Genomic DNA, 9511 nt, shown 5'->3' on the forward strand with positions numbered 1-9511 from the left:
TCAAAAAAAAAAAAAAAAAAACTCATAACACCATCTAATTAACTCCAATCAAAAGTGACGATTTCGACATTAACTTTTCGTTAAATTTATTTTAGCAAATCATTTGATATCTTTGATTCGTAGCGATAATTGTAAATATATTAACTCTAATATAATGTCAAGAGTAAGTTTATGAATTGTTGGGTTAAAATCGAAGGGTAATTGAAGTTTCTTTAATTGTTCTTAGGGGTGAGCATTCGGTATTCAGTTCGAGATTTTCAAATTTTGTGTTTGGTGACACAAGTAAAAGACATTTGGATTGTTTATGTTTAGTTTTTGACTTTTTCTTTGGACTTGTACTAATGAATTATGAACTTGTTGATATATGACCTTCATTAAGTAAATAATTTGGTATTTGAGAAAATACCAAACACCAAATAGTTCTAATATCTCATATCAAACTCAAACACAAATATCCTAATTCTAAACTTTTACTCCCAAATACCATATCAAATATCAATATCAAACTATCAAATTTTTTAATTTAATACAATAATTTGATTTTCGATATTTTATTCACAACCCTAATTGTTGTTCAACTTCTCATTTGTTAGTTTGGCATAGGAGTGGCAGAATGGGTAATTAATATGGGTATCCGCTCATATTTACCCATTTAAAAATGGGTAAAAACGAATAATACCCATATTACTCATTTAAAAGTGGGTAGTTAAATGGATAAAATGGGTAAACGATATGCATTCACACAAACAAACAAAAAAAGTGATAAAGGGTGGGGTAGTAAGAAAGTCTTTTTTTTTTTTTAAAAAAAATCTATAAAAAAATGAAACTTTTGTTTACATTTTTTTGGGATAGGGGGTGGAGGGGCTGGTAGGGGGTGGGTTGGTAAAAAAATAAAAAATTATTGGAATTTTTTTAAAATTTTGCTAAACTTTTTTTGGGTGGGGTAAAAGAAAAATTAAAAAAAAATTAATGAAAAAATTAAAAATTTTGTTAATTTTTTTTTTTGGATGGGGTATGGAGTAGGGTTGTGTATCAGTCGGTTCGGTTCGGTTTTGAAGTATATCGGTTTGACTTATTGGTTATCGGTTTGTAGAGATGCAAAACCGTTATAGAATCATCGGAAAAGGGTCAAAATTGCCCCTAAATTATGTGAAATAGATCACTTATACCCTCTATTACATTTTGGGATCAAAAATACCCCCGCCGTTATCTCAAGAGACCACAAATACTCTCAAGAGTTAACACCCCAAATTATTAGTGACGTGGCAAGCCACATGGGACTAATCCCTCCACCTAAGCATTGCCAACTAAGATTCACTACAAAAGAACTTGACCTTTAGTGGCAACAAAGTCGCCACAAAATCCCAAAATATTGCCAATAAAAGTTATGAGTGATTTTTAGTGGCGACTAAGGCTGCAACAATCATTCGCTAGTAAAACCTATTTTTTCAACCAAAAAATATGATAATTAATTTTCGATTGCAACCTAATTTTCTAAAATAAATACTTGCAATATCAATATTAAAAGCATCCAATATTATTACGAAAAATCATCAAAATTACTTCTCGATTCAAATCTCCTACTATATAATGCATCATTGTAAATTTTATACATTTACATATGACATAAAAATAAAACATATAGTGTCTTAAAACTCATACTTAATCGATATCATTTTTGGTTTTTAAAAACAATGAAGAAAAAACACAAAATTAGAATTTAATGTTAAAAACTTTTAGTGACGATTTTATGGGCTTTTGTGGCGACTGTTGTCGCCGCTAAAGGTCTAGTACTTTTCTAGTGAATCGTAGTTGGCAACACTTAGGTGGAAGGATTAGTCCCACGTGGATAAAAATTTGGGGTGTTAACTCTTGAGGGTATTTGTGGTCTCTTAAAATAACGGTGGGGGTATTTTTGATCCCAAAATGTAACGAAGGGTATAAGTGGTCTATTTCACATAGTTCAGGGGCAATTTTGACCCTTTTCCGTAGAATCATTAAAATATTGACTTATCGGTTATTGGTTTATCGGTTATTGATCGTTATCGGTTCGGTTATCAGTTTAACCGTTAAGATTTAAGACAAAAATAAATTAATAAAACATCACTTAGAAACAAGGAGACTAATTGAATGAATCATGTACATGAGTTCATTAGTTGCATCTTGCTCAAAAAGCAAACACTTTTACATTGTAGAATAACCAAGATTATGAGATAGCCAGAAATAAAAGTAGGAAACTAAACTCTAAGTCAAGGACTTTATATACAAAATGGTATAAATATAATTATTTAATTTACTATCGGGTTATCGGTTAACCCATTAAGAAAAAAACCTCAAACAGTTAAGAACCGATAACCCGATAACAAAAAAAATCAAAACCGTTATCTAAACCGCTAAACTAATAACCCATTACCGATAAACCAATAACTTTTTTTCGGTTCGGATTATCGGTTTCGGTTCGGTTTTGAACGTAGGGGGTGGAGTGGTAATTTTTTTAATTTATTTTTTACATTTTTTGGGATAGGGTGGTATGGGGGCTGGTAGAGGGTGGAGCGAAGTGATAAAAAAAACTTTAATTTTTTTTTATTTTTAAAGCTTTTAACAAGATGTCTATTATAATATGGGTAAATATGGTTACCCATATTATTCATTGGGTAACTTGTTTTTATTAAAATGTGAGTTGAGTCGAGTAACTTATCCATTTTTATTTAACTCTTTTTTTTATCGACTCATATTCGATTTGACTCGCTCGTTTGCCACTCCTAGACTTTGGCATTTAAATGTTAATAAAAATGCTCATTATGTATTGCCACTGTGTTTCCTTCTGTCCTTTGATGGGCAGCCAATTTACGTGTAATATTAAGTGGCATATGATGGAAATTACAATCCTCTCATTATGGTGCATTACATATTTTGACCGTTGATGGCATTTGATGCCTTCTTTATTTTCATTGTTTTAGTGGTAAAAGTGATGATAGTCAACCATTCGTTTTTTATTTTATTTTTTAAAAAGTTTTCCACAAACACATTAATTATTTCACTGTTTATTTTTATTATATTTCGTAATTTATGTAATATTTAGGTCATTTATTTATTTATTTATTTACTAAGCATCTTGCATTTTTCCTATTCATTACAAACAGGGTTGTCTTAACCCGTAGGCGACTAATTACTTATGTGGGAAAATTGTACTTCCTTATTCATATCCTAATAATTTGAGCCTATATTATTATTTACCATATATTCATTTTTTTATTCTGTACTTTATTATTTTTATTTTAAGTATTGAACTCTCTCATACAAAACTTATTGAGTTATTGTTGCTTACAAGTTACAAAAAAACAAAATCTGTTTTTTGATATTTTCTTCTAAATTTCAAGAATTGCAATAATCATTATATTAAAAGAACACAACATTATTTCGATATTTTTAATCAACTTATTAAATTCTTGAGCCAAGTTTTATTATTCTAACTTTATTTTATAGTTTTTCTTGAAGATTTGAATTTTTTAATATTCTTAATTCATAAGTATATATATTCTTGTTTTAGTTATTATTATAATTTATTCAATTTAAATATGTTAACTAGAAAATATAATTTCGATCTTATAAAAAAAAGAGAAAAAGAAACTTGAAGAATTAAATAAATCTCAAAAAAGAACCCTTGAGATTTTTAACAAATAATAAATCTAATCGAAAAATATGGGGATGTTCATCAAATAAACAAGTCACAAATAGAGTGGAGTTAGATGATAATAAAATTCAAAAAGAAAATCTAGAAGAAGTTGGTGAAAAATGTGGCATAGTCCCCGATAATCAAGAACTGCTAAATACTTTAAATTGTTGCATCTCTAAAATAAATGTGACAATTGACAATTTTTTAATTTTTTTTAAAAACTAAATAAATATTAGGACCCTCGTTAGAGTTTAGCTTTATGCATGCCTCCAATCTTATTGAGTCGACCCTGATTACAAGGAAGAATTTCCCACCTCTAAACAATGATGATCTTACAATATTTTGAGTATAAGAAAATAATTAGTGCATAAAGTTAGTTAAAAGAGAGTTCTTATTAATTGAAGGGATGTGTTCTTTTTTGTGAAGCTTTGGACTCAATTTTTGTTTAAAATTTATTGAGTTATTATGATTGGACTTTTGTATCCTAAAGGAAACAAATCAAAAAGATTATTATTATACAAGTGAAAAGACTTAAATCTCTTTAAAGATAGTGATATATTATTTTCTCATCCTAAAGATAATTTATTTTCTTCGTTTTATTTTCAATTGTAATTTTATAATTTTACTAGCATCATTTAGCTCGTAAAAGCACTGCCTTGTCATAAAAACAAGTATTTTCTTTGTCTCTAATTACTTGTCCACTTTTTCTTTTTTAGTTGTCCCTAATTACTTGTTCATTTTGACAAATCAAGAAAGAACAATTTTTTTTACCTATTATACCCTCAATTAATTACTTTAAAAAAGATAAAACTTCTTGAGAAACTTAAGTTTTTAATTCATCCACTTCATAATTAATAGGGGTAAAATGGTGAACTCACTATGTCAATTATTGTTTTCTTAACAGGTGTGTCAATTAAAAAGTGGGACAAATAATTAAGAACAGATAGAGTAATAAATATGAACATTGGCATTAATTTATACAGTTGTATCTCAACAATGGTCTATAACGTAATTAATAGCATTGGATATACAAAGAGGTCATCCACAGGTTGATGAGATTCCACCGACAATAATAAATAGGTTTAAAGTATTGTACTTAATAAATAAATTAAATTAAGAGGAGTAATTGTAATATTGTAAATGGAGATTAGTATGTTGAAATATCACAATTAAATCATTAACATTTTGTAATTAATAATGTTCCTACACATCATCATATATTTTGTTATATATATTATTATTATTAATTAACACGATACATAACGCGTATTCCATAAATATGTGGCATGAATCCAAAATGTCATTGAATATTTTTGGATGTTTCTTTAACTGGACAAAATCTACCACCGTACATTTAATTCTTCTTATACTGAAGGCAAAAAAAAAGAAAAGGAATAAATGCATTTTAGTGATATAGTCCAATTTATATGTATGATGATAACCTACTCCCATACAGCACCGGCTCTATGCTATATAAAACATAAAGGCATATATCTTAGATCCTCAATTTTGTGGGGCCTCAAATTTATCAAGAATAAATAATATTTGGTATGAAGTTTTTAAAAAAATTCTATGTTTGGTTTATTTAAATAAAAATATTTTAAAAAATGTTTTCCAAATCAACATATTTTTCTCAAATTTAAGGAAAATGACTTGTATTTAAAAAATAAGAAAAATATTTTTCAAAACTCCTTTTTCAACCTCACATCTCAACTTTCTACCCTAACTCAAGTCTTGCATATCAATTCTTGATACTTTTATGGGATTCAATTCCTGATTTATGATTTGGGACCCAATTCCCGATCTCAATTCCAGACCCATCTTTTTGGGTCCTAAATTGGATTAGGGTTTGGATTTATATTGAGAATGGGTCTTGAATCAAAATTCGAGGTCGGGTCTCGAATCTGGTGTCGGAGTCAGATCCTGAGTTAGATATCGGGATGTGCTTTTTGTCGAGTTTTGGATCAAGAGTTGGGGTTGGATTCTGATTTAGAAGTCGGGTCCTGGATCGGAAGTTAGGATCGAATGTCAGGATCGCATGTCGGCATGGTTCTTAGTTGGAAAGTTAGATCGTCTTAGGTTGAGAGTTGGATCAGGTTCCAATATGGCAGTCGTGTCTTAGGTTGGAAATTGGAGTAAGGTCCCAAATCAGGTCTCAGGTCAGATTTCGAGTCAGAAGTTGGGTCCCAGGTCAAAAATCAAGGTCGCAACCTGATTTAAAAGTCGAGTTTGGTTTGGGTGTTGAGTCCTAGATATGAATCAGATCTTGAATTGAGTGTCGAGATTGGGTTCTAGATTAGTAAGGTTGGATATCCATGCGGGAGTCATAATCATGTGCAGTTTGAATGTCAGATCACAGGTCGGGAGTTGGGGTCAGGTTTCAAATCAGATGTCAGGGTTGGGTATCAGAGTGGGATCCTAATTGAAAATGTCGGGTCTTGAATCGAATGTGCCGGTGTTGGGGGTTAGGATCGGGTTCAGTTCGAATGTCGAATCTCGGATCAAGAATCAAAGTTGAATCCCAAGTTAGGGTCGGCTCATGAATCAGTTGTAGGGGTATTCCAATTCGAATGTCGGGCCAAGTTTGGAGTCGGAGTCAGGTTTCGGGTCAGATCTCAGAGTAGAATTTTGGACTAGTCATCGAGGTCGTGTTCTAGTTCAAATATCGGGGTTGAGTCCCAAATCGATTATCTGAGTTGATTTTAAGTTAGAAACTATTTTTCTAAAATGAATTTTCTGCTCTCTAACCAAAAATAAAAGTTATTTTTAAAAAAAAATGGTTTTGCATTCACCAACCAAAAACTAGAAAAATATTTTCCATTTACCAACCAAAATGAGAAAATAAGTTAGCAACCAACTTGTTTTCCAAAAAAAAAATTCTAGAAAAATATTGTATCAAACATTTTTTTACTATTCATGATAAAATTACATATTTTTTTTTAAAAAAAATCATATCATTTAGTTCTCTCTAACCCATTAAAATAGAAGAAATCAAGAAAATATTGTTTGAACTTCTTACATTCTCACCATTAATATTCACATTATTTTATTTGTTCTAACTCCTTTTGTAATGTCATTTTGATAAGTTAGAGAAATACTCTATCAAAAATATGAATCAATAGTTAAAAAGCGTTGAACAAAGTGAGTTGTAAATTCTTTTTTTGTGTCTTCTTAAATTTTTAAGCATTACAATAAACATATTAAAGTAGAACCAAAGTATCAACTTTTTGAATTAATTTCTATGGTTCTAACTCTTATTTTTATTTGAAATTTCACAACTTATTACTTATAAAATTATGTTAACAATTCGTAAGTAAAAGGATGTTTTTAAAAGTTATATCAATAAAATCTTCTATAAAACTAAAAAAATATTCGAAGAAATCATTTATAAAAAAAATATTAAATAATAATTTATATTTAAAAATTGTAAGAAAATAAGTTTTAAATAAATACATATGAAGTTTGTTTAGATTTTAAGTTTCTAATTGAAATTTCGTTTTAGGACTCCATTTATTTGACCCCTTGTCCCTATATGTCATTAACAAATTTAAAATGGAAAAGGTTGAAATATACTTGTGTACTATCATAATTCATTTAAGTATATTTTTTGGTTTAGATCTATTTTTTTTTTAGAGATTTGCATGTTTAAAACACATGCCTCCTTATGATTTCAAATGTAACAAGAAACTCTGTCCTTTGATATTTATTGTAACGAAGCTATTTTATAACTAAAATGAACAGGTTTATTCCTTGAATATAAATTTTATGTTTCTTTCAATTCTCATAATACACATATATTTAATTAGTTCTTACAAAATAGTTTCCAAATGACAAAAATGAAATTAACAATGAGAAATCTAAGAAGAGTAAAAAAGGAGAGTCAAAAGTTAACGGTGTTAAACATTAAATTTGGTATAAGGACAAAAATTATACATTTTATCTAATTGAAGATCAAATATGCTTAGTCTAATTACATAAGGACCATAATCATTATAAGTTAATAACACGGGGACTAAAACCACCATTTCTCCAAATTATGGGACCATTTTAGTTTTGACCTTTAGTTTTAAAGTTATACTCTTTAATTGTAACTTTATTATTATGAATGTTGCTAATATTTGTGTAAATTCTATAACTATTTTGAGTAAAAAATCAACTTATGATGAATAAAAATTACTTTAATTATGGACATCTCAATAGACTTCTTCACATTAGATTTTTACAAAAAAAAGAAAGAAATAAGTTACTACCACCACACACACGAAAAGAAATTGTTCTATAAATAAATATTAAGCCCGTGCAGAGCACGAATTTTTTGTAACTAGTCATAAGATATGAGAGAGTTTTTATATCAAATAATAAAGTTGTATATAATGGATAACTTTACCCGCTGGCAAATTAATGTACGACTTACGCCAAAATTGAAAGAAACCAGCTTAAATGCGTGCATCCAATTAATAACAAAATAACCCAATTTCATAGAAGAGGTTTGAATTTTTTTTAAAAATAAAATAAAAATCACTGTGAAAGAGCAAGTTTTTGGACATTTAAAAGAGAAGAAGATGATGAAAAGAAAAGAAAAGAAAAAGGGGAAATTACTCAGAATAACAAACATATAGCCAGCCAGGTATTATAGTTATAGTTTAAGAAAATTGTAATCTGCGGTTACAGTTTTTCCAATTTTTGCTATTCGCATGATTTGTATAATTCGATTTCTGATTGTATAAATCAAGAATTTTGTATGTGCTTACCCTAATTATTTGTATACGATTTATGAAAAAATCATAATAAATTACCTTGTTTGTATATTGACAAGCAAATTATACAAATGGAAATCTGAAAAATCCTTAAATGTAAAAAAAAAAAGAATTTGTATATACTTACTCTATTTGTACATTCACAAGTGAAATATACAAATGGACAGAAATATACAAACCGTAACATCCATAGCAAACAGAACTATAGTTATGGAGCGAAATTATCAAAACTATAGCTATAGACAGGGGCGGAGCCACCTTACCGAACCTTCTTCGACGAAAATTATATTATTTATACATGGTTAAAATAATTTTGTATATATATATAGTAGATGTCGAACCCTCTTCGGTTGCTTCTTGTGTCTACTTTACATATTTTGAACCCCCTTACTGAAAATTCTGGCTCTGCCTCTGGCTATAGAACCTTATTATGTCTATTATATTTGCTATTTCTAAAATTTTCTCAAAAAAGAAAATACGTCTAGTAAGTTTATTTTTAAAAAATACCAAATTGTGACAAAGTATAACGGGAAAAATAATTTGAATCGATAATATAAAGAAGAATATATTAAAATTATTTATCATATTATAGGAATATGTTTTTAATCTAAAAATACCGTGGAAATGGAGAAACTATTTTTCTATATATATGCATACAATATGTTTTGTCTGATAGACATATTCATTGGTTAAACATGGAATCTCTTTACTCCAATATCCATTACTGGCTTGTTGACCATCCAACAATCAGCCAATTTGAATGGAAACAAGGTCACACTTTTGGTTCTTCCATATCTTTTCTTACAATTTCAGTGTCTGTTTACTTATGTCTGACTCTCTTATCGCTCCGTTTTTCTACATTTATCCCTACCCTCACTACCATCACCATTCGCAATATTACCGCGATCCACAGCCTCATTCTCTGTCTCCTCTCTCTACTCATGGTCATTGCCGGCATCCTTTCTGTCCAACACCAAATGCCACCTCATGATTGGAAGTGGATCGTATGTTTCCCCGGTGCCAATCATACTCTTCCACGTGGACCTGTGTTCTTTTGGATTTATATTTGCTATCTTTC

Source organism: Solanum tuberosum, unplaced genomic scaffold (genome assembly GCF_000226075.1).
Source record: "Solanum tuberosum cultivar DM 1-3 516 R44 unplaced genomic scaffold, SolTub_3.0 scf00810, whole genome shotgun sequence".
NCBI classification, from domain to species: domain Eukaryota; kingdom Viridiplantae; phylum Streptophyta; class Magnoliopsida; order Solanales; family Solanaceae; genus Solanum; species Solanum tuberosum.